General features: G+C 38.2%; 1 long non-coding RNA gene across 4 annotated transcripts in view; it reads left to right on the top strand.

Moving 5' to 3' along the window:
- The window catches only part of LOC105307623, a 239,164-nt gene that overhangs the window by 8,036 nt on the left and 208,111 nt on the right, over positions 1 to 23,017 (top strand). For all 4 annotated transcript variants that reach the window (XR_002778370.1, XR_002778363.1, XR_002778366.1 and 1 more), the window contains exon 3: positions 19,716 to 19,838. This is a non-coding gene — a long non-coding RNA (uncharacterized LOC105307623). The remainder of the gene's footprint in view (positions 1 to 19,715; positions 19,839 to 23,017) is intronic.

The following is a 23,017-nucleotide window of genomic DNA, read 5'->3' as shown; positions in this document are numbered from 1 at the left end:
AACAATCTCCCAAGGATATTTAGAGGGTGAGAAAATGTTAGGATGGATCTGAATCTCTTTATTAATAGTGAGTTGCATAACAAATACCATGAGATTGGTAGGTTTTACGGCATCTGTTAAATATTAACAGTACTTGTACTTTCTGGGGTATTGTGGAAGCGCCTGGATACCACTCAGCCAATCACAAAGAAACAGGTTGCCATGGAAGCAATATCATGGATTCATTTCATCTCAATGAAATCCACACAGCAAGACAGATCTATAAAAATAACCCATGTAAAATTGAAGCAAAATATTTCTGGATGTTTATTCTATTCGTGTGTGTGTGTGTGTGTGTGTGTGTGTGTGTGTGTGTGTGTGTGTTTTCCATTTTAAAAATAATCTAAAAATATCTGGGCACTCAGGAGAGCTTCCACAAAAGCTGGAGTTCTTACCGCTGCCTGGCTGTTTGTTGTTCTCCTTTGGGGCATGCTTACCTGTATATCTGAAGAGCTCAACCTTTCCTTGTTTACATTCTTGAACACATTTTAGACCAAATTTTAGAATGAAAAACAGAATGTTCTTAACGTCTGGCAAGCATGAACTATTTTAAAGCTAGGGTCCCCAACTCTCGGGCCACGGACTGGTACCAATCCCATGGCCTGTTAGGAGCTGCACAGCAGGAGGTAAGTGGCGAGCCAGTGAAGCTTCATCTGTATTTGCAGCCACTCCCCAGCACTAGCATCACCGCTTAGGCTCCACCTCAGATCATCAGGCACTAGATTCTCATAGGAGCACTGGTCCCTGGTGCCAAAAAGTTTGGGAACCGCTGTTTTAAAGGATGTTTACATACCAATAATAAAGAAACATAATTAATGATTTTTGATTCTTCTCTAGGAAGGGCTTTAATAACTCTCTAAGTTAGGTACAATTACCTTTTTTATATAGGTGAAAAAGAAAGCTCAAAGAGGTCAAGTGACGTCTTCAAGTTTGCACAGCCGATAAGTGGCGGAACATGGTTTGCAGTAGGTTTACCTGATGGTAGATGCTACAATCCAAAATTACTATAGTGTATTTTTATTTTCATGGAGAACATCAATATTATTTAACTGTCACTGGAGTCAAAACATATCAAGTATCTGTCTCCATTCATACATGTAAGATATGCATATGAACATACGTACACACACCAAATCCATGTCACTGCTCTCGTAACAGATATTGTGTTCACAGCTCTAATATAGCAATTGCTCTGCGGCAGTGACTATGTGTTTGCCTGTTTCCTTGCAGCTAGGCTCTGAGCCCTGGTGATCATGGATGGGTCTGGGTTGATATGGATAGTTCTTGAGGTCTCTGCTTGATACAACTGCTACTTTATATATACATGGTTGATTTAGAATATACATGAGTTCGATAAGCAAAAGAGTTTTTTTTACATAGGCCTTTGGCAAAAGCAAAATTGACGGAGCTAGGAGGATGTCGTTTGCGTAAATGAGAAATTTTTGCCAATGTATCCTAGAACCAAGAAATTATGCCTGGTATACTTGGATAAATGACTGAAATAAATATCTTGAAGCATTTTAGAAGCATTATTCTTCAATGTTTAATACATTAATTTGAAAACTTGCTTATCTAATATTTATTAAGACAGGTCCTCTGAATTTAAAAATGCTCTAAGCACTTTGAAGTAACAAAAGTGAATAAAAATAATAAAGGAGGCTTTGACAGTTTTTCCCTCTATTACTCTCAATTCTTGAACTTGCTTGGCTGACACACTAACACTTCATGTGTTGGTTAACATTGAGGAATAAGATGCTTTCGATGTTTAGATTTTTAAAGTTACGTGTTATGTATCAAAGCATTCTGAAAACCAGTTTTAATGAATAATTATCTAGAATGCATTATTCACCTCCTTGTCTTAATAAACAGAGTCTATCAGATATGACCTAACCTTTTCTTTATGACTCAGCTCCATCACACTGACAATTATTTGTAAACTGTGGGGTTGTAGAGAGATTTCCTCAGGTGTCAGAGCTCATAAAGGACTGTGCCTGTCGCCTTGGTTTCTCCAGGTCTGCTTCCCAGATATGCTCCATTGTATGTCTAATTCCTCATCCTGTTTGCTAAGGCTGATCCATAGGTTTCATGCGGTACCAGATAAGTAAGCAAGTTTAATCAGCTAGTTAAGATGAACCCCTGAATATGTTGATTAGCTCTGGCCTGTAGGCTCCAGACTGACCTCATTTATCTTCCTCTGTAAAGTGCCTGAGTTTAGTTTAAGAATGTCCCTTATTAGGGCTAGTGTCTTTGTGTTGTTGTTATTCAATTCAAGAGGGAAAATCTATTTGGTTGAGTTTCTATAGACTTGTCTGCTGAATATGTGAGACTATTATAATCTGCAACAAGGACTCTAACCTACTTTTTTATTTTGAAGAGAAGACATTTAAAAGGCAGCTTCCTTTGGGAATATTTCTAGGAGTATTGAGTTTACATATATATGAATGTATGTGTATATGTATATATGTGGATATATGGATATATATTTCTGTGTATTCACTTATATTCCATATTGTTTCTGAAAAGATATAAAGTAACAATAGTGACAACAGAAAGGAAAAGTGGGGAAAATTCATGGGCCTACATAAATAGTCATCAACATTTTCCTTTTGTTAACTCGGAAACCTAGTACTTTGTAGTGCTTTGTGGGCATAACCACCTTCAAACTGATTCTGGGACTGTGGCAGGGTGTCTCTCCTTTGGCCATGAGCAACCATGAAGGCTGCTGTGGCTTCATCACAGTTACGATCTTGGGGAAGTTCAATTTTGCTCTTTAAAAGAAGTTGATTTTTTTTTTTTTCTCAAAGGAGTGTATAAGGGACACAGCAGACTACTGTATTGTGTTTTCAACTATTAATTTATAAGAAACATTGAAGATAACCAGAAATAAAGGAGTCAGAGGGTCTAAAAGGAAATGACTCAGGCATCCTTTTTGAAAAAAAATATCAACTAATGCAACTGTTATCTTTTTGACTGGCCTGGGGCCGAGGTTTTGCGATGAGAGGTCTTTCAGTGTTGACTCAACCAGGACAGTCGCTTTTTAAAAAGGATTTGATAGTCAGGTCTCCAGATCAGACAAAAACATTGGCTGTCTCTCCTGGTGTGATTTAAAGGGCAGCAAAAGTTCAGCTTGCCCCAGGATCTCCTCCCCAGTGGCCTTACTTCACTTGAAAATTTTTATGATTAAAGATACTCCATTGGGTAAAGACCTAGTCTCCACAAGGCCCTGATAAACAAAACTATATTTTACCTGGATTTACCATTAGTGACTTCTCCGAACACATGAGCAGATTAACAAATTAGGCAGCTCTCACCAGCCAAGAGCAGAATGCTGGTGACTGAGAAACAAGATAGGGACATTTAGAATGGGAAAGTCTGAAGCAAGATGTGTCGTCTCAGGAAGGCTGGGGAAATAAGTGGTGGGTGAGTGGGGAAAAATATAAAGCCATTGGACACATGGAGATGCATTCACTGATTACAGGAGATGACAAAAGGGGAGATGACAGTTTTGCTCAAGGTTGCTACAACTTTGTGAAGTAATATAGATAAGCTATGAAGAATGAAATCAGATCATTTATTACTATTAACATTTTCCAATTTGGTTGAACAAAAATTTAAAAGTAGTAACTTCCTTGGCTTCCTGACTCAAAATGCTACCTGATCAGCTAAATCTGCTTGACCTCTGCTTGGTGACTCATTTTTGCTCCTGACTCTGAGACTATGTACAGGTTTCCAAATAAAAGCATTTACAGAAACTTAATATAGAATGCCCCTCATTTGTCTTGCTCCAATCTTGTACCCCAATTCTAGATTTTTTCCTTTGTTATTGAGGCCAAATGCTCACTTTGCATCTAAGATATAATAACTAAATCTCAGCTCCATTTATTTATTTGTTCACTGAATATTTATTGAATGCTTGCTAGGTATCAGAGATCATGCTAGGCACTAGGAATGAAAAGACAAGTTAAACATGACCCTGATCTTTGGAAGTTCTCTTTAGTGCCAGAGAATGTGCCTTGATACCCCGGAGAACGGGGTGGGGAGGTGTGCCCAGGGTATCCCCTCCACAACTAGGGCCCGGCTTTTTCTTAGGAAGCCCCTATCTTCTCCACTCTCTTCTCTTCCCCTGAGCATGGAGAGATGCTCCAGAACCCCACTTTTTGACTAGAACTGAACTCTCATACAATAAGGGTTTGTACTTACAACATTTTTGACAGAAAAAATTAAGAATATTTGGAAACTCTCCAGAAAGGCTTTGAAATATATCCTATGTGTTCCAAGGGTTGTACATTTTCCCTCATTGCCCTCACAAGGAAAGGAGGTGGGATGCAATTTAAAAGAAGAAACAACCATTTTAAGAAGATGTTTGCATCTTTGAAACTCTGGCTATTAAAGGAAGTTCTTTGGCAGATTGCTTTGTGCTTTTTTTCCTGGCAATTGATTCCTATGAAAAAAATTTTGACAATGAAAGCTTCTGGAGACACGAGCTTTGACTTATGCAGTTTAAATCCCAAGGTTAATAATTTAGAAAAGTTTTTTAAAATGTATCCTGGAGGTATTGTCATTTCACTAAGGTAGTCAGCAGAGTTCCTCTACCTTTTTATTTGTGATCCATGATGTTTTCTAGTGGGTTTTGTACAATTAAGAAAATGCAAGAAAAATGCTCAGTCCTTGGTCCTTGAGAAGCAATCTTTCTGCATCTAACTCACAGTGAACTACTTTTTCACTTTGTTCTAGAAGGTTTTTATTCTTTCTTTCTTTTCCCTATCCCTCCCTCCCTCCCTCCCTCCCTCCCTCCCTCCCTCCCTCCCTCCCTCCCTTCCTTCCTTCCTTCCTTCCTTCCTTCCTTCCTTCCTTCCTTCCTTCCTTCCTTCCTTCCTTCCTTCCTTCCTTCCTTCCTTGCATTAGGTTGCTAGTCAGATATGAGCAACAAGGGAAACAAAGGAATAAGGGCCCAGCCCAGAGACTGCCCAAAGAACATCTAGTGGTAGTAGAATTCTGGGTCCACACATACGCACTAGACAAAGTTATAGCAGCCAGGTATCAATCAAAACGACTTCACTTGCCAATCACCTAGAAATGCCTTTGGAACCACCCATCATGGCCCAAATATAAGGCAGACATTCCTGCTTCTGGGTCCTTTTTTGCCCCTGTGGGCTCTCTTCCCTTTTGCCCTTTTGAATTCTCTTTTTGGTGGCCTTTTGTGGCCTTTTTGCCCTTTTGTAGCCATTTTGGCCCCTTTGTGTTGGTTACAACACTGAGACCATGGGCCTTCTTGGGGTATTCTTTGTCTTTCTAAAACATATTTTTAATGAACTATTAAATCTCAATGACCTGTGATTCTTCACTGCTTCATCCACACATCTGTGCCATTGTTATCCTTCTCCCTACCCCCTACCATTGGGTCAACGCCGAACTCCAATCGGCCTCCTACCCCCTTTCTTCCTTCCTTCCTTCCTTCCTTCTCTCCTTCTTTCCATCCTTCTAACGTTCCTTCCTTGTAGTAAGTTTCAACAAACATTATCTGAATGTCTGTGAATGAAATGGCTTTTTCACTAGAGATCACTGCCTTCTTTTCATAGGCTAGAACAGTTGTCAGGAGCTGGCTGCCCAGCTAAGGATAGCATTTAGTCTGTGTGGCTTCTTCCAATTAAGTAAGAGTGGAAGAGCTGTAGTCACTTTTGGGCCCAGGTGGTTAAAAAGTAGAGACCTCTTCATGCCTTCTGCTCCTGTCTATAGAGGATCCAGCACAGTACACAATAGCCATGAGGGATGGAGCCACTAGATGAAAGAAGCTGGTCCCAGAAGCACCACCTAGAGGATAGCCACCCCCCTTTTACTAACACCTATTGATAAGAGTGAGAAATAAACTCTCAACTAAGAGTTGGGAGTTTGTCTCTTATTGCTATTAGTATTATTCATCTAATTCTGCCTGCTTGGTACAAATCACAGACTTCGGCAATTTAGGTGACAAAGATGAATCAGAAACATCCACAGGTTTGATGGAAAAAATGCAAACAGAAGTTTGAAGGAATGAATACAAACAATTATAACAAAAGGCAGATTCTAATCACTTAGTTTAATAAGACTCTTTGAGTGGCAAGTGACAGGCATCCAATTTGAATCAGTTTATGAAAGGGGGGATTTATAATCAGAATGCTCATATTATTTATAAAAAGATAGAAAAACCAAGCAAGGATGTAGCTGGTTCCTGAAAGAAACTGGGACCCGGGCTGGTCATCCCGTTAGGATTCACTCCTTATCAACTGATTATAGCCAGGGGAAAGGGTCATGGAAGAAGTGAGCTCCTGTGGGTACCACAGGGTTAGTAGGAGGGCTGGGAGGAATGATACTCAGAAGAAAGGCTCTTTTATTCTCAGAAAAAAGGAAAAGGTATTTAGCAGACAAAATAATTGGTTTCCTTTACAGATGTAGTAGTTATTTGCCAATTCACCTTCCTTTTTTTTTTCTTTTGGGTTTTGTTTAGTATATTTTGCATTGTTCACATTTCCTGTTTTTATGTCTAGCTTCTGAGCTCAAATTAGATCTTTCCTTTTTGTTTCTCTGCCTTTCTCCATGCCAACAATACTTTGTATATAATAGGAGCCTAACAAATATATTTTTTTATTGACAAAGAATGTAATTAGAGCAATTTGATGGACTCAAAATTTCTTTGAATTGTCTTAAACCCAGAAACTCTCTTTCTATCACTCTCTCCTGCTCTTCTACATGAAACTTCAACTTCAGCCAGCCCACAGTTTATGAATATGTCTTACAAGCAGCTACCTCTGATATTTCCGTGGTATTCTCACTCTCTTGCTTCTCTTGGGAGCCTGGCCTCCTTCCAGCCAGAACAAAATCTACCATCTATGTCCTATCAGGCCTGGGGCAAACCCCACCTCTGCTGGGAAGCCTTCTCAGCCTGCAATATGCACAGTAACTTTGCTTCCTTTAAACTCATATCACTCTGTACCATCTACCTATTGACAAGTAAACATTTTGCTGCATTGTCCTTGTAGAGTTTTACACTGTTACATTATTAACAACTAAAAAAATCATTATTATTTCAATTTTAATTTCTTCTCCAACTAAACTGTAAACTCTTTGAAGAACACTAACAATCTATTATACTCTCTGTAGTGGCTGAAGAAATAGCTTGAATGGTAGGCTACTAATAAGTCTTTGCTCATAGACCAAATTAATTTTTGTTTTCAGTTTCAACACAGTTATCCCATATGTAGGGTAGCTAAGAATTCTCAAACATTCACATTAATACAGTGTTTTCTTAAATGAATGCTTATTCCTTTATTCCTTTTGTTTTTAAATAAAAGGGATCTGCCAAATGGTTGAGTGGAATGTATCAGAACTTAGTGTTTTTTGTTTTGTTTTTTTAAAAGCTACAGTTTTAGGGATAATGAAACCTATGTCACGAAGAGAAACCAGAGTCTGGCTGCTTATTGACTGTGAAGCAGAGAAGCAGATTCTATCGAACTATACCTGGTAATCATTAATCTGATTGCTTTTCCTACACTGCCCTGCATAGTGGCGGATGTTACACGTGGTAATCTGAATGTGATATGTATGAAAAGCAGGATGTGTGAAAGGAAGTGAGAAAAAACTGGGCTGGGGAAGATGAAAAGCTACCACAGTTTCTTACAGGATGCAGTGTGTGAAGATTAGAAAGTACCTAGACTCTAAACAGGGGGGCTTTAAATATTTGAATACAATTTCACCTCTCTCTTTTCTTATCCTCTGCTGTACCACACACCACCTGCTTCCAGAATTCTGCTCTATATCTTGTGCCTTCTAGAATCTCCCTGCTGCCCTCATTGGCTTTTAAAAATCATGCTTGTCCCCAATTTGCAAATGACACAGAGGGTAAAGATTGTTTCTTATTTTGTGGCTTACAAAATTCTGAAAAGACTCCTTTTGGTATTAAAAACGTTTCTTTCCTCAACTTTCTGTTTTCAAAAACCATTTTCATTAATATTTGAGGAATTTATAGAATAATGAAAGCCTAAAAAAGTAATAGCTTTAGGGTACATCTCTTTTCAGGCCTCTGTTTTATAAATTAAGAAAAAAAAAATCCTTATGTCCACATAACAAAAGAGAGAAAAAAAGAGAGAAAGCAGAATTCAACTCCAATGACCATAACTTTATAACTTAAGTGTACATCTTAAATTTTGAATTTTTATTTAAAATTAGTAAGATAAATCCAACAGATAAAATAGTGCCCTGGATACATGTCTGGTAGACTGTATTTTAATTTACTCTCCATATTTTGAGGACTGAGAGTTCAGTAGACTCCATGTGGATGTGGTTGCTAGTACATTAATGAATGACAGGCCCAGATCAGGGGAGAATAGCCAAAGCATTCTCTCCGGTTTTTTGTTTTGTTGAAAACCAGCCCATTAACTTATTTACAAATTTTTTGTTTCTATATTTTCTATTCTAAGATATTAAAATGATTAAATGTTAGGAAAAATGCTCTATATTCTTATTCTTCTCCAAGTCCCTAAGAGAGGACTAGATTGTTAATTGCTTAGAGTTGATACTGCTATGCTAATAGTTACCACATGTTTTCCCTGTCTAGAAACAACTGCTAACATTCACTGGATTCTTGGCATGAACCAGGTTCTTTGCTTATGTCACTACAGTTATTCCAATGAGTGAAGTGCTGCTTATTATTTCCACTTTATTGGTGCTAAAACTGAGGCTCAGAGTGCTTACCTAGATTATAGGTGGGGAGGTTAAGATTTGAATCTAGATAATCTGACTCCAAGACAACCCACTGTGATGCCAGACTGACTCCTGAGGCAAAGCTCTCTTGGGGTCAGGGGAATATTGTTTCTTAGAGTTCTCGCTTCTAACCCTGGAGCACACTGAATAGACCACAAGTGCTCAGGTGGATACTCTGTCCTTTTGAATGACATGAGATGAAAAAAAGAAGATAGTCAGGTGTATAGATGGTTACCTCTTTTGAGGGACAGAAGAGAGATAGAATTAGAGTCCTGACATTCTTTGGCAATTCTACCCATGACCACTAGTGCTCAGGGAGTCGCCATGGAGACTTGGGTCCAGTGCTAGTTTCTTTTGCTATTCAGATCAGGATAAGGACAAGAGGATAACCCTTATAAATGGTAACTATGGGTTTCTGCTTTACAAATATTTCCCTATTTGATGGCTTTTACCTCCCTGCCAAATAAATAAAGATGATAAGTGCCTGAATTTTTAAGTGAGTCAAGTATTCTGTCCTGCTTTTCCTCACAATCCCAAAAGGCCAATATTTTGGCATTCAAACTATTACCTTTAAGATAGCCTAAGGGCAGTCAGAGAAGCCATTCAAAAATCCCTGTGACCTAGTAGGTTTTGATTTGTGGTTTGGAAAATATATGCTTAGAGTTGAGAAACCATCTTTGCACATGCTTCTCAAGATTGGAATTTTTAGTCTTAGTTATACCAACACACATTTCATGGCAGTTTTAGATTCAGAAAACCCCTGGTCGGTTCCTCTGCAATCGTGGTGCATGATGAGCAGGTCGTAGACGACTGGCAACTCTCTCTAGGGAGTAGGCGCTTTATTTGTAGGCAATGGAAACAAAATAGAATGAAGAAAAAGTCTCAGTGGTTCCATTTTCTCCTTCATGTTGTTAATAATAAATAAGGCCCTGCATTCCATTCAAAGCAGCTTTCCAGAACCTGTGCTCAGTAAGTGGACCAGGCTCTTCCTCAGTGCCACTGCCTCCTTTTTTAGACTTTCTTAATTAGCTTATTTCAGTGTAATGAGGGCATTCGTGACTTTCAGCTGATCAGCCAACGTCTCTGCTTTCACTCAGCCCAGAGAAATGCAGGGACAGACGGGGGTGGGATGTGAGGGCAGTGCCAGTCTCACTCAGCCTGGACCACCAGGCCCATGGGAGGGAGCATGAGGGCAGCAGCCTGGTTCTCTTTTCTTCTTCCCTTCGAGGTCTAAGAGCAGGTCAATGGGAAGTCAGGCAGGAGAGGCGTTTCCTGTATTCTGGGCACTTTTCCCTAGCCCTTTGAAAATGTGCCTTTCTTTAATCCTCGTAAGTATCCAGTGAGGTAGGGACTGTTATTACCCCATTTGTAGATGAGAGGTTCAGTGACTTGCCCCAGGTCACAGCTGGAAAGTGGCAGAGCATGAGAATTGAACCAGGTTGGTCTGAGAGAGAGAGGGTATAGACCTCCCTTCTTTGTTTTTTAAGTCCTAGGGTAACAAAAAGCTATGTCCTACCCACTGGGCAGTGGCACCATCATGCCATTTCAAAGGGCAATGTGACCTAGACCAGGAAAACAAAAAACTGAGGGTGTCCCCTTTAGGTCACTCTGTGTCATGAATTGTAGTGTATACTTCCCACTCCCAAAGACTCCAACAGCATGGGAGGTCCCCTCCTGGCTGCTCTGCGCCCGGCCGCAGCTTCCAGCAGAGAACTGGAACCAGGCTGTCTCTGAAAATAGAGTACATGAGCAGAGAGGCAGCTGGTTCCTTTCTGAGCCAAGTGGGCACCGTGCCAATTCCTCCTGGAAGAACTCTATCCATATTCCTTTCTCCTTGACCCAGAGGGAGAGGGAAGCTGAGTCTTTAGGTAATTCTTCATTGCCTTTGAACATGGAAGAGATTAGAACCTGAGGGTTTATTCTGGGGTGTTTCTAATGAACTCTGAAAGGTTAGCCTGTCCTTCTTAGAATAAAAGTCTTGTTTCTTATCATATGCACGGTCCCATTGGTTGTGTGTGTGTATGTGTGTGTGTGTGTGCGGAAGCGCACGCGTGTGTGTGTGTGTGTGTGTGTGTGTGTGTGTGTGTGTGTGTGTGAAGCTGAAAGAAGAAAGCCAGGCACCTCATTGGAGTGGCGTATGTCTGTTGTCTAGGTAGAAAGAATACTTGGTATGGAATGCTCAAAAACAAAATGACTCCTGTTCTGAATTTGAGGTCATTTTTTCTTAGTGGACAGCCACTTCTACCTATCAGGTGGGACTGAAGGAAGCACAGCATGTGCGTTTCCCTGAGTATTCTGAGAGCAATGTCTCTGTCCATAGGAGAGCCTCCCTTTTGCAAGGTTTGCTTCCTCAGCCGAAGGACAAGTCACAGGGTTTCTGCAGGCCTAGCTGAATGACACGATTGTACAAAAGTTGCATCTCACATTGGGGGAAAGAGAGCAACTGCTCTCTCAGCTCTATAAAACTTTAATGTTCTTTTTAGTCACCCTGCTTCCCTTTATCATAGCAGAGCCAAATGCAACCCTTAGATCCAGGGTGATGGCAAAGCTTTACCAAGACAGTTCCTCTACCATGGCAATCACGACCTGGGGGCCTGGTGACAGGTGCATATTCATACATATAATTGTGTGTATAAATGAAACATGATGGATCTTAAGATAATCATGCTAAGCAAAATAAATCAGACAGAAAAAGTTGAAAACCATATGATTTCACTTATATGTGGGATATAACACTGAAAGCAACAAACAAACAGAAACTCTTGGACAGGAACTACGGATTAGTGGTTAACAGAGGGAAGGGAGGGAGGTAGATAGGAGTAAAAGGGGTCAGATATTTGGTGATGGAAGGAAGTCTAACTTTGGGTGGTGAACACAATGCAATATATATGACATACTATTGAATTGTACACTTGAAACATTTAATTTTATTAATGTCATTCAATAATTAAAAAATGTACATGCATACACACTATATGCATACATATATATATATTATATATATAATATATATATTATACATCTGAAAGAACTAGGTTCTATATTTATGTAAATAGTACCAAGATGGGTCACAGATATTTTCTTGTATAAATGGGTTGTAAGAATAAAAACTACTTAATGACAATAATAAAAGAAAAACTGAGAATAGTGTTTTCGATTTCCTTGGTATAGAATCATTGTCCCCAGATTACATTTACTGTCACTACCTTCCCAGCTGGTCTCTCTGATTAGAATTCTTGGAGTACTCTTGAATTCATGTCTGTGTTTTCGATGCTTTATTAACTATGCATGGCTGACACTTAATTTTATTACTAGAATTTGATAAACATTACCAGATTCCATGCTTCCTCTCCTCTCTCCTTATCTGTAGACCTTATCCCACAACACTCCTCTCTGCTCTACCCACCTTGGCCTCAGAGACAAGAACATTTATTGCTTTGTTTTATGGTTGTCCTGAAAATAGACATCGGCTCCTGCATAGTGTGCTATACAGAATTTTAATGAGTACGAAGCAAGAAGCTTGGTCTTTCACTCTGATGTGAGTGGGGTGACGTCAACCTATCCAGGAAATACTGAATTGATTTTAAAATTGCTTTGAGGGTAAATAAATCGGTGAGACTGCGCATTACCATGAGACTGCTCTACACCCACTCACACCTTCCTGTTTGTTTATCTCAACATCAGAAGTATCAAAAACCACCTGAATAGATACCTTTCAAAATATAGGTCAAAGATTTGGGGAATGGTGATTTTTTTTAAGCCTAAATTTTATAAATTGCCATTATCCTAGATTTAAAATTGTCAGGCATTTTTAGCTGTCATTTTGAGGATTTTCTTTCTAATTCTAGGATTTGGTTCATTTACTAAAATGGGATTTGCTCTTTTGCATCATCTCTTCTGCTCCTCCCTCCTCCCATCTTCCTCCTACATGTTTCTTGAAGCACATTTTAGTGCTTCAGCCTAAAGGGCATTATATAGTGTTTTCTTCATTTCTCTTTCTGTTTTATGAAATGAAAAACCCTAGCATCCAATGTGTGAAAAGCTGGCATTGTGAGCTATTTGTAATAACAGGCAACATTCAGCAAGATGCTGTCTAATATCAAAGCCAGAGAAACTCTCTCCCTACAAAAAACACACAATGAAAACCCACCCTGATGTATGGCCAAATGAACAACAAACAGCCCCTCCCTCCACTCTCTAGAATATGGTTGTTTTTAAATTACTGCTTTCACAACCACTTGCTTTTCTTTTCGCAACCTTCTTTTCAGTTCGCTGGTTTAGCTAGTGATTAATGAGTTAATTAGTAAAGATTTCTAAAGTTCTTTGAAGAATAAACATACTACTTACTTCAAGGCTCCATTATGTAACATTAGGAAGATCAATTAATTTTCTAAGCTTCTTAAAAACAACAACAACCCTTTTAAATTCAACAGTAATGACTTCAGAAATGTTAACCTATTTAGAAACTGCCTTTAGTAACTTAAGATTTTGATTTTTTTATTTTTTAGTTGATTCCATGGACACTTTTCTATTGGAGAAAATTGCCAATAAATATTCTCTAACAGAGAACATTGCTTTTATTTATCCTCAAAGAGCTTATAGTACACATATTCAAAACAATAATTCATAAGGCAGAATTTGATGTGTCCAGTGTGTATACACCTTAGTGTCCTAAAAATACAGAGAAAGATCTCATTGTGGTGACCCGGCTCCCACGGCAGCCCAGTAGAGGAGGTCGAACTTTGAGTTGGTCTTTGAAGGATTTATTGTCTTTGTGGAGGTGGAATTTATTCTAGGTTGAAGGAAAGCAGCCCAACTTCAACGTGGGCTCTTCGCTACATGCTTGAGAGTTTGTGCATAGACAGGACTGACTCGAATGCTGGCTTCATTCAAGGTTAGGCTAGGTTAGGAAAGAACACCAGAGTAAAGAATACCTGAGACCACCAGGCCGAGGAAAATTGTGTTAAACTTATAAAGAATAGAATATTCCATAATACCTAGCATTTTCAAGCAAAGAAATGATTAAATCCTTTGTTTTATCACTTTGAAAATGATGGAAGAGTAATCTTGTTCGTGAAATGATTAACCAAACAAGAATGCCGAAATTATACCATGATGGAACAAAAGAGAAATTAGAACTGAAACCGAGCATAGTGTGGAAGCAGTATTTTCTTACTCCTTCTTCTTTTCCAATAATTACAATGTTGGGGGTAACCTAAATTTGTCAAAATGCTTTTCACGTAGTAGTGTTCGATATATGATGGATGGATATATGAATAAATAACCATTTGGTTGATGAACCAATAAAACGAACAAGAGCCATCATGTAAAGTCTGGAAGGGAATTGCTTTTATATAACTCACTTTCTGCTTCATTAAAGATTAACTCATTTTTATCTACATATGACATGAGGCTGGAAAAGGAAACCAATCCTTTTTTGTTCTACATTTTAAAGACAAATGAAGAACACAGACAGCAAGCAAATGAAAGCAAACAGAAAACAAAACAAGACAAAACAAAAGCCTGACACATTCCACATGTCAACAAACTAAAAATAATATATTGTTGATTGGTTGTCCCTTGAGAAAAAGTAGCTTAAACCACCTCTTGAAAAAAGATGCTTAAATGTTTCCAGGTGGCTTTTATTCTGTCAGAACTCATTATGTGAATGGGGACACATATTTACAGGCTGCTAATACCCAGCTGATAAGAAGCCATATCTGAATTATTTCTAAGTGTCTTGGGAGCCCAGAGGTAGCTAAAAGCATCTCTGCTTAGATGTCACTCTCAATCAATTGCAGCTGTTACCTGAGTTGCTGTTTACCCATAATCAGGGACTAAGACTTGAACTAGAATTGTTTCAATTTCCTTGCACATGAAATTCGGCAAAACAGTAGAAAACTAGATAGAGTCATATTAGTAATGTGATGATTTGCCATTTAAAAGCATGAGGTAATAGAGTAAAAAGTTTTGGATCAATTATCCAAAAGCCAAAATTGATTTCTAATCTTGATTAATTTTTTTGGTATCTGTTTTTTGCAAATGTGGGCCTTTCTTTGATGAAGATTTCATTTTTGATATAATTACTAAAATGAGAATTCATATAGTGTTGTCATCTGTAAGCTGTTTAGTAAACTAAGGAGACATGAACTAAGTCCTAGTTTATTTTCTTAATATTAAATATCACCCATTTTTATTACTCAGGTTCCTTCTAGAGAACTAAATCCTTTGGGTTGCAATTAGGAGATGGATGCACTTAAACCATGTAACCTCTCTATTTTTCAGATTCTCTATCTAGTTTATAAAATAAAAGGCTAGACTAGATGATCTCTAAGACCTGTTCTTATTTCTATTGTTATTTATTATCCTATGAATTCAATTTGGTTTCTGTCCAAACTGGCGAGGATATCTGAAATTCCTCCCTGAAGAACAGTAGTGCTTTTGCCTCAGTTTATCCGCTGTAGAACTGAGTGGGCTTCAGTATGACAAAGGCTATTTACAAACACTCTGTGTGACCCTTCTTTTGCAGCCATTTGTCTCATTTGATTAGAGTGGTGATTCTCAAATGTGGTCCCTGGACCAGCACCATCAGCATCGCTTGGGACTTACTAGAAATGCAGATTCTCAGGCCCTGCTCTAGACCTACCCAATCAGAATTATGGAGGGAAACCCAGCTTTCCAAGTTCGAACAAGCCCTCTTTGTGCTGCTGATGCATGCTAAAGTTTGAAGACACTGCTCATGAGGTTAATGTTGCAAGTTCAAACTCTAAAGTGGCCACTGATTTAATTCTGTCTCCTGACCCTAACCCAATATTTGACCTCCATCATTCATGAGAGAGATTGGGATACACTGGCTTGGTCAATTCTACTGAAGCTCATAGATCTTGATTGGGATTGAAAGTGTTTTTTAATAAGCCTTCAAGGGCATCTATTACACTGATCCCCAACTCCATACAAATAAAATCTTTTCTTTCATGATTCCTAAGTGATACCCTAGCTTTGGTTAGATCTGTTTTCTTACTACACACTTCCCCCATCCTTGTACCTTCCCATCTCCGTATCTTGGCTTATAGCTATTTTCTCTACTGCCTGGAGTAAATTTTAGCTTTTCTCCCTAACAATTCAAATCCATCAAAACTTGCAGATAATTACTATCTCTAAGAAGTCTTTCCTTAATCTCATCCCAAGGGCACTCCTTCCATTTAAAAAAATTCTGTCTCTTGAATACCTTTAAACTGTGTCACCTGGAACAGCATTTCTCAAATGGAGTTATACTACCTAACTCCTGTGAGAGGTTTTTAAAAATACAGATCCTTGCACACCACACCCACTGATTTACCGAATCACAGTTTCTTGAGTGCAGGATCTGTCCCTTTAACCAGGTTCTTAGGAGAACCACATGCAGTGAGATGAGGTATTTAGAAGTTGCTGAGCTAGAATTGAGAGAGGCAACCTTATTCCGTAAAGGACCACATGGGAAATATTTGGGGCTGGTGGGTCGTATGAACCAAGCTTCAATTTCAACTCAGCTATTAAAGGCAGCCATAGATAATATCTAAACAAATGGGTATACCTGTATTCCACTGAAGCTCTATTTACAAAAATAGGGTCCATGGGCTGTGTGGTTTTCTGACCTCTGAGCTAGATTATTATTTGATTTGATAAAAATGAACTACAATGTCTAAAAGGTTACGCTATACACAGTAGGTACTTTGGACTGAATTGATAAATAAAGGAACCCAAAATAATGTAGTTGTTAGAACATTTAAAATTTGAAGTAGACAATAATCACAAAGTAATGCTACTAGATGATCTTGGCTGCAATCGTGCTGACACATGGAAACTCTTGGTGGTCAGGGGAGAGGGATAATGGGAAGCATGGAGTATGCATCTGAATTCTAATTAAGTCGGTTCATTTCTTGGTTTTTCATCTGCAAATTATATTGTACATAATCGACTTCCAGACAAAGGGTTGGTTGAGGAGTAATTTGTTTAATGTTTTAAGAATGCTACATAACTGCTAAGTGTTATTGCAGAAAGAGGTTTCTAGGGAAGAACCAAGAATAAGCAGCACTAACCCTGCGCTTTTTGATCTCCAAGTAAAACCTTAAGTTAAATGTCTCTTGGAAAGTGGCAATTTGCCCCCAACTCAAATGTCACTCCGTTCCCCATTTTACTCAGGAAAACCTCAAATACATTGTGTGGGTGATATTGAAAGACGTCAGGATCAGAATGTGCTTAAAGTTGCTAAGAGGAAACAGATGTTCTCCTTAGCTGGGCAAAAGATTCTCAGAGTTTCCAGGGAAATATAAACTTCTTGAAGGCCACATGGGATCATGCCTTAAAATGTCCTGCTTTTGTTTATGCCTCCCATATGCAAAACCGTGGTGAAATGTGTTGTTCTGGGAGAGACAGAGGAAAATTAATGAGCTGGAAACAATAAGGAACTCTGTACATGGCAAAAAAAATTGTAATGGATGTTATTCTTAACAAAAAAAAAAAAAGCTAAGACAAGATTAGAATTGTCATTTTCTTCAATTCTGATTTTTATATGTATCTTTAAACATCTATCTCTGAATTACCTTGGTGGTTGGCTGGATTAACAATTAGTTTTCTTTAAGACTCTCTGCTCTCATGCTTTTCCAAGTAAGTTAAGAGTTTTTTCTTATTCCTATAGATTATACCTTTTTTACTACAGCTGGAAAACAAGAAATAGTTGCAATGAAAAAAATAGTTGATGGCTTTTCCACTTGAATAAAATCAAGTGTGAAACTAATGCTTTGAAGAGTGATCTGAATGCAGACAATTATAATTTTCAGCCAGAAAAAAATATATACAGAGACTTGTATTTCTCCCTAATCACAGTGACATCAAATAGTTGATCCTGCAGAGAAATGCTAAACAAATGTAATATTTTGTATATATTTTTTTCTGAAATAGAAAGTTGATAAGAAGTTGAGTCCAAGGAGATTAGGCATCCTGCAAGGTTCAAGATCAGCCTAAAGCTGCAAAGGGAAGTGGGGAAACAACTGGAATATTCGTGGTTTCTGAATTACTGTAGAATGTTTTATATGATAAGGCCTCATCTAGAGTGAACTTATCTTTTCTGTTTACTTTTTCTGGATAAATCAATGACGGGTTAATTGGCTAAACTCAAAATACAACTATAACAATTGTGGCTATTTAAGCACACAATCAATGAATTTGTTTTTTTATACATTTTGTTGAAGTTTATTAGTTTTGGAATAGATCCTGGTGCCATCATTGAAAACTTAGGCAGATATGAAGAGGTCTAGAAAAAGAGAGGACAGAACTTCTTTAAAAAGCAATAGAGTATTCATTCATCTGAGGGGTTGTAAGGAAGGCTGGCTGGGCTTCGTATTGCAAGGTGGAGAAAGGAAAGTTTATTTAGAAGATGCAGAATATCTATTATATCTAAGTAATACAAAGACATCTTAGACTATAAGCAGCTCTTCCTAAAATCCATGCCACATTCTCATGTTTCAGACCTGGCATAGGGAGAAAGTGCATAGTAAAGATGTTTGCATGGACAAACACCTGCCTACCATTAGGCATGGAGCAAAATTAAAGGTTCATCTTTGAAATGGTAGTGGTGGTTACTGGCTTATCTTTACATCTCACCCCAAGAAATTGAATGAATTCTTCTACTTTGTCAAGAAAAGTGTCATAGAGTCAAGGAACATTAGATCCCGAAGGCAACCTCACTACTTCATTTTTGTGGATGAAGAAATTAAGATTCAAAGAAGAAAATTTCTTCCCCTAAAACCTTTTTTTGTTGCTTTTAACAAACATTTATATAGAGCTTTTCAGTTTACAAAATGATTCTCCTTTCATTGTTTTCATTTGATCCCCACAACCCCACATTGTAAATACTGTTATGATAATAAATCAATTTTATAGATGAAAATATTGGGGTGTAGAGAGATGAAGTTAAATATCATCCTTACCTTCTTCCTCTTTTTATCCCTTCTATCCACTCAATCGCTTAGTCCAGTGGAAAAGAACTCTTAAATATCGCTCGAATCTTTTCATGCTTGGATACTCCCACCTCCCCTGTTACAGGCCAAACTGCTTTGAATTTTTCCCTTGATCACAGCAACAGCTCATTACTGACCCACCAGCTTTGACCCTGACCCCAACCAACCCTATCTCCAAATATTCTAAAACAAAGATATGACCACATTATTGCTCAGTGTAAAACCTTCAATAAATTTTAGAGTGCATGTCATCCATGCATAGTATAAAAGCCTCCTTTATATCTTCTGCCTATGGATTTAGCCTCAGCACACATACATCCTGTTCTCATTCTCCTCTTTTACCACATTCATATGCTCTTTCCTATTTTATAGTTCTCAATGGGTCAGCTGATAATGGGAGAGAAACTCATAGCAGGAATGGGAACAGCACTTTCAATTTTAAGATACATTCATCAATTCACTTGAATTTCTATTAGCTAGCATTGTGCCAAATATTTGGTAGACACTAAACAAAGGTTTGCTGAATGAATGGATGATTGAAAGGTGGATATTCCCCTCGTTTCATTTAAAGCCAAAGTTGTAGTATCTCTATTTTACTGAAGAGAAGGAGCATGATTTATTTTCTCCACAATTCTTTACATATGATGTGGTCAAAATGGAAGTTTCATTTAGGGATTTTTTTTCCTCCAAACCTCTTCTAATATTCTTCAATCAGTTTAAACTTTGTAGATATTGGTTGGCTATCTCTTATAGATCATATATACATCCCTCAAATAACGTAACTTTTTAGGGTATTTAATAAATATACGATTGATTATTCAAATTCAGTACAAGTTATGACGCTTGCATGAGTAAGTAGTAGAAAGCTTCTTTTTCTGAGTTTAACAGGTGTTACTTTTCAAGTGTGAAACATTTTAATGTATGTCTGTTGTTATATTGCAGATGAAGATTCAATTTCATCCATTATTTGAGGTGTGAAGAGGACAACTTTTTCATTAGCCTTCCATCTGGTCATGCTAGCATGGACATTTACCTTCAGCAATGATGACTGAGTTCCATTTTCTGGTGAGAGTGTTAATGGCATATTAATATTTTTTCCTTTAATCTTTTCAGGAGAGAGGTTTATCAATTTCTTAATTGACCTCTAATGTGCTTGAAAATTAGGAGTGATAAACACATGCAAATTAATGCCTATTTATATTGAACAGAAATATCTTTTGGGTTGACTGATACACTGCCCACATCATTTGTTCCATTTTTTTTTTTGCGTTAACCTTTTCTTCTCCAAAGCATGAAAAACTTACATCTGCAAATGATAACAGTAGTTTCCCTCCCCCTCCCCCCTTGGTGATCTTATACCTTTAATTTTACTTTATTTACCATTTGGTTAGCATTGATATGACTTTCACAAGCATTTTTATTTTCACTTTCAAAATGCTGGCTTGGTTTGAATAGCCCTCTTTTGATGGTAGTTTTAAAATTAACTGAGGTTAGAGTGGTAGGGAAGAAGGAAAAGGAAGATAGCATAGAGGATTAACTTGGAAGGCATGACCCAACCAGCCGAGTTAAATGCGGAGCACTGTTGCAATCCTGCACATCAGCCTGAGATCTCTTGATTCCTTAGGAGGATTTTCTTTGACTGAAATGATAATGTCATGGATAGATGGTAACAACTCAGTGTGTAGAGCTTATAACTGGTAAAGATGGTATGTTTTATGATGTAGCCTGTATTTTTATAGAAGAGTCCAAGTATCAAGAAATTTGGCTCAGTTGTCTTGACGAGGAATAGCACGAATGGAACAAAGTGAGTTAACTCTGACAGAGCAAAGAAATATTTTGTTATAGTCACTTGGCCATTGTCTATCTACCTAACTATGCATCTCTGAATTCTAATTTACTGCCTTACTTAAAACTAAGCCATAAGCATATTGTATTCGACAACATGCCATTAGCCCCAGATTTTTATTAGGATTCTGATATATATATGCTCAAGATGACTGCTGCTGCCTCGGTCTCTCACTGTAGTGTCTTTCAAGTAAATACTGATACTCAAATACTGGGTCTTGTTCTTCTTATCTACCCTCCAGAGCTTGTTGGTGCAATTGGCTCAGTTATCCCAGTCCCTGCTCTTTCTAAGTAATTAAATGTCTCTGCCAGCTCATCCTAGCCTCCCTCCCATATTCCTGAATGTCTATCATGACTACTGCCCAAGTTAGCCTAAATTCCAAAGATTCTAAAATGCTATTAATGTGCTTGATTTATTCATTGATTTGTAGGTGACAAATACATGTCAAATGGATTTGTCTCCAGAGGACAGAAAATAGTATGTTCTAGAAGCAAGGAAACCTTTGGGAGCCTTAGGCAGGAATGAAGCTTTCAGGAGCCCATGAGCTTTCTAATCTTATTTTTAATGCACAAGCTTTTCTTACTTGTCACAGGCTTGCTGCCATCCAAAACCTTGTTGTTATTATATGTCAGAGCTTTAAGAACTCAAGGTTACCAGCAGGAGTAGAGTCATCGTCCCGACAGATAAATTAAGCCTGGGTCTGCTGGATGTGAGAAAGAAGTACGGCATAAAGTGTCATAGGCTGTCTGAAAAGCCCTCATTTGCTGTCTGAGAAGCAGTGACTTGTGCCTGTGTGCCTGTGTATAATGGGCCCCAGTAATGACACTAGGGCAGAAGGGTGATCAGGCAACTGGCTTACGGAGTGGTGTAGCGTTCTTCAGAGTGGAACAATTTCTGAGGTGGGTTCAGGAGGTTCTTTGATTTAGATTCCTGTGAAAGAAGCAAGCACATCGCTGCAGGATATAAGTGATCTGAAAGTTTCAGAAGAAACTAAAGACCAAGAGAATATGCCTTTGATTATTGGAAGGTGCATTTTTCATTTTGCTCTTAACTTTGCCAGCAAATTTTGTACCATGCCCACAGATAAAATTAAAATACTTAAGTATTTTTTCTAGTTCAGATTTTTTGAAAGCAAATTCTAAGAATTACTTGCATCTGTCCTGGTCTATGTACTCTGAAATTTGAGAATAGATTTTGAAGACCACTTAGTTTTCTACCAGAGCAAGCTTCTGAAAACCTCATATATATAGCACATAGAATGGGCTCTGTTCAGGACAAAAAACAAAAAAAAACAAAAAACAATGACAAAGTTTAAAAACGTTTTAGATGTAGGAAAATGCTTTTATTTTACGAGTATACTTTTGGCTTTCAGGAGTTAGAAGAAGGATAATTCCTAAGTCTATTAGGGAAGAGCATGAACAAGATAAGTAGGCAGTGTGGGTGGCTGAAAAAGATCCATTGGGAGCTTCCTGGTGAATTGAGGAGGCTCCAAAGAGTTTTAGGAATGGGAGAGACAACCAAATGGTATTTATCCTTTGAGTTTCTATTGTTAGAGATTCCAAGTGGTGAACCTTAAAACAACTTGCTTGGGGTTAAATTGATAACTAATTGCCTCAGGATTGTTTGAGGGTTGTACAGAGCTACTTGCCCCAGAATTATTGTCTATGAATTTCCTTATTGAGGCTTGCAAAGAGAATTAAACCATGTAGCTGGGATCTAGGACCTTGAAACAGGGTTATAGATCCATTGGATGTCAGAAACGAGTCTCATGTGGCTGAGGAGTGATTACCTAGATTTGCATAGTGCATTATGGTAGTCACTAGCTACCATATTTGTAATTTAGACTTATTAAAATAATATTAAAGTGTTAGGTCATTTAGTCACACTAGCACATTTCAAGTGCTCGATAGTCATGTGTGGCTATCACATTGGATAGTGCAGATATAGAACATTTCCATCATTGCAGAAAATTCCATTGGATAGCACTAATCTAGAAGAACTATCTTTGATGGGGATGAAATGCAGAAAGGTTTTTATCTACTGAAAGACAGTACAGGGTGGGGACTGCAGACTGGGGCAACAAAGGTAGTTTCAGTGTCGAAAGAATGATGTCTAATTCTGGGTGTATCAGGTTTGACTACTTTTAGCCTGTAAAACTGAAATGTCATTCCAGTTCATATCTGGGCCAGTTCCCAAGGTGAATTCCTGATGCTGTCCTGATTCTACTGAGCATCTGCTTCCTTGTTTGGAGGACTGGTGTAGGGGGTTCAGTTGACATAGTGGCCCTTCAGGGAATGTACCTGTCAGTATAAAAGGTGGCTTGTCCTGTTAAGTTGCTAATCAGGAACTGGACTTTTATATTTCAGTTAGAAGAGCTAAGTCCCTCTGGAGGTCCTTG

This window comes from Pteropus vampyrus, unplaced genomic scaffold, assembly GCF_000151845.1.
Source record: "Pteropus vampyrus isolate Shadow unplaced genomic scaffold, Pvam_2.0 Scaffold14, whole genome shotgun sequence".
Classification (NCBI taxonomy): Eukaryota; Metazoa; Chordata; class Mammalia; order Chiroptera; family Pteropodidae; genus Pteropus; species Pteropus vampyrus.
This window is presented reverse-complemented; position numbering and strand designations above follow the sequence as displayed.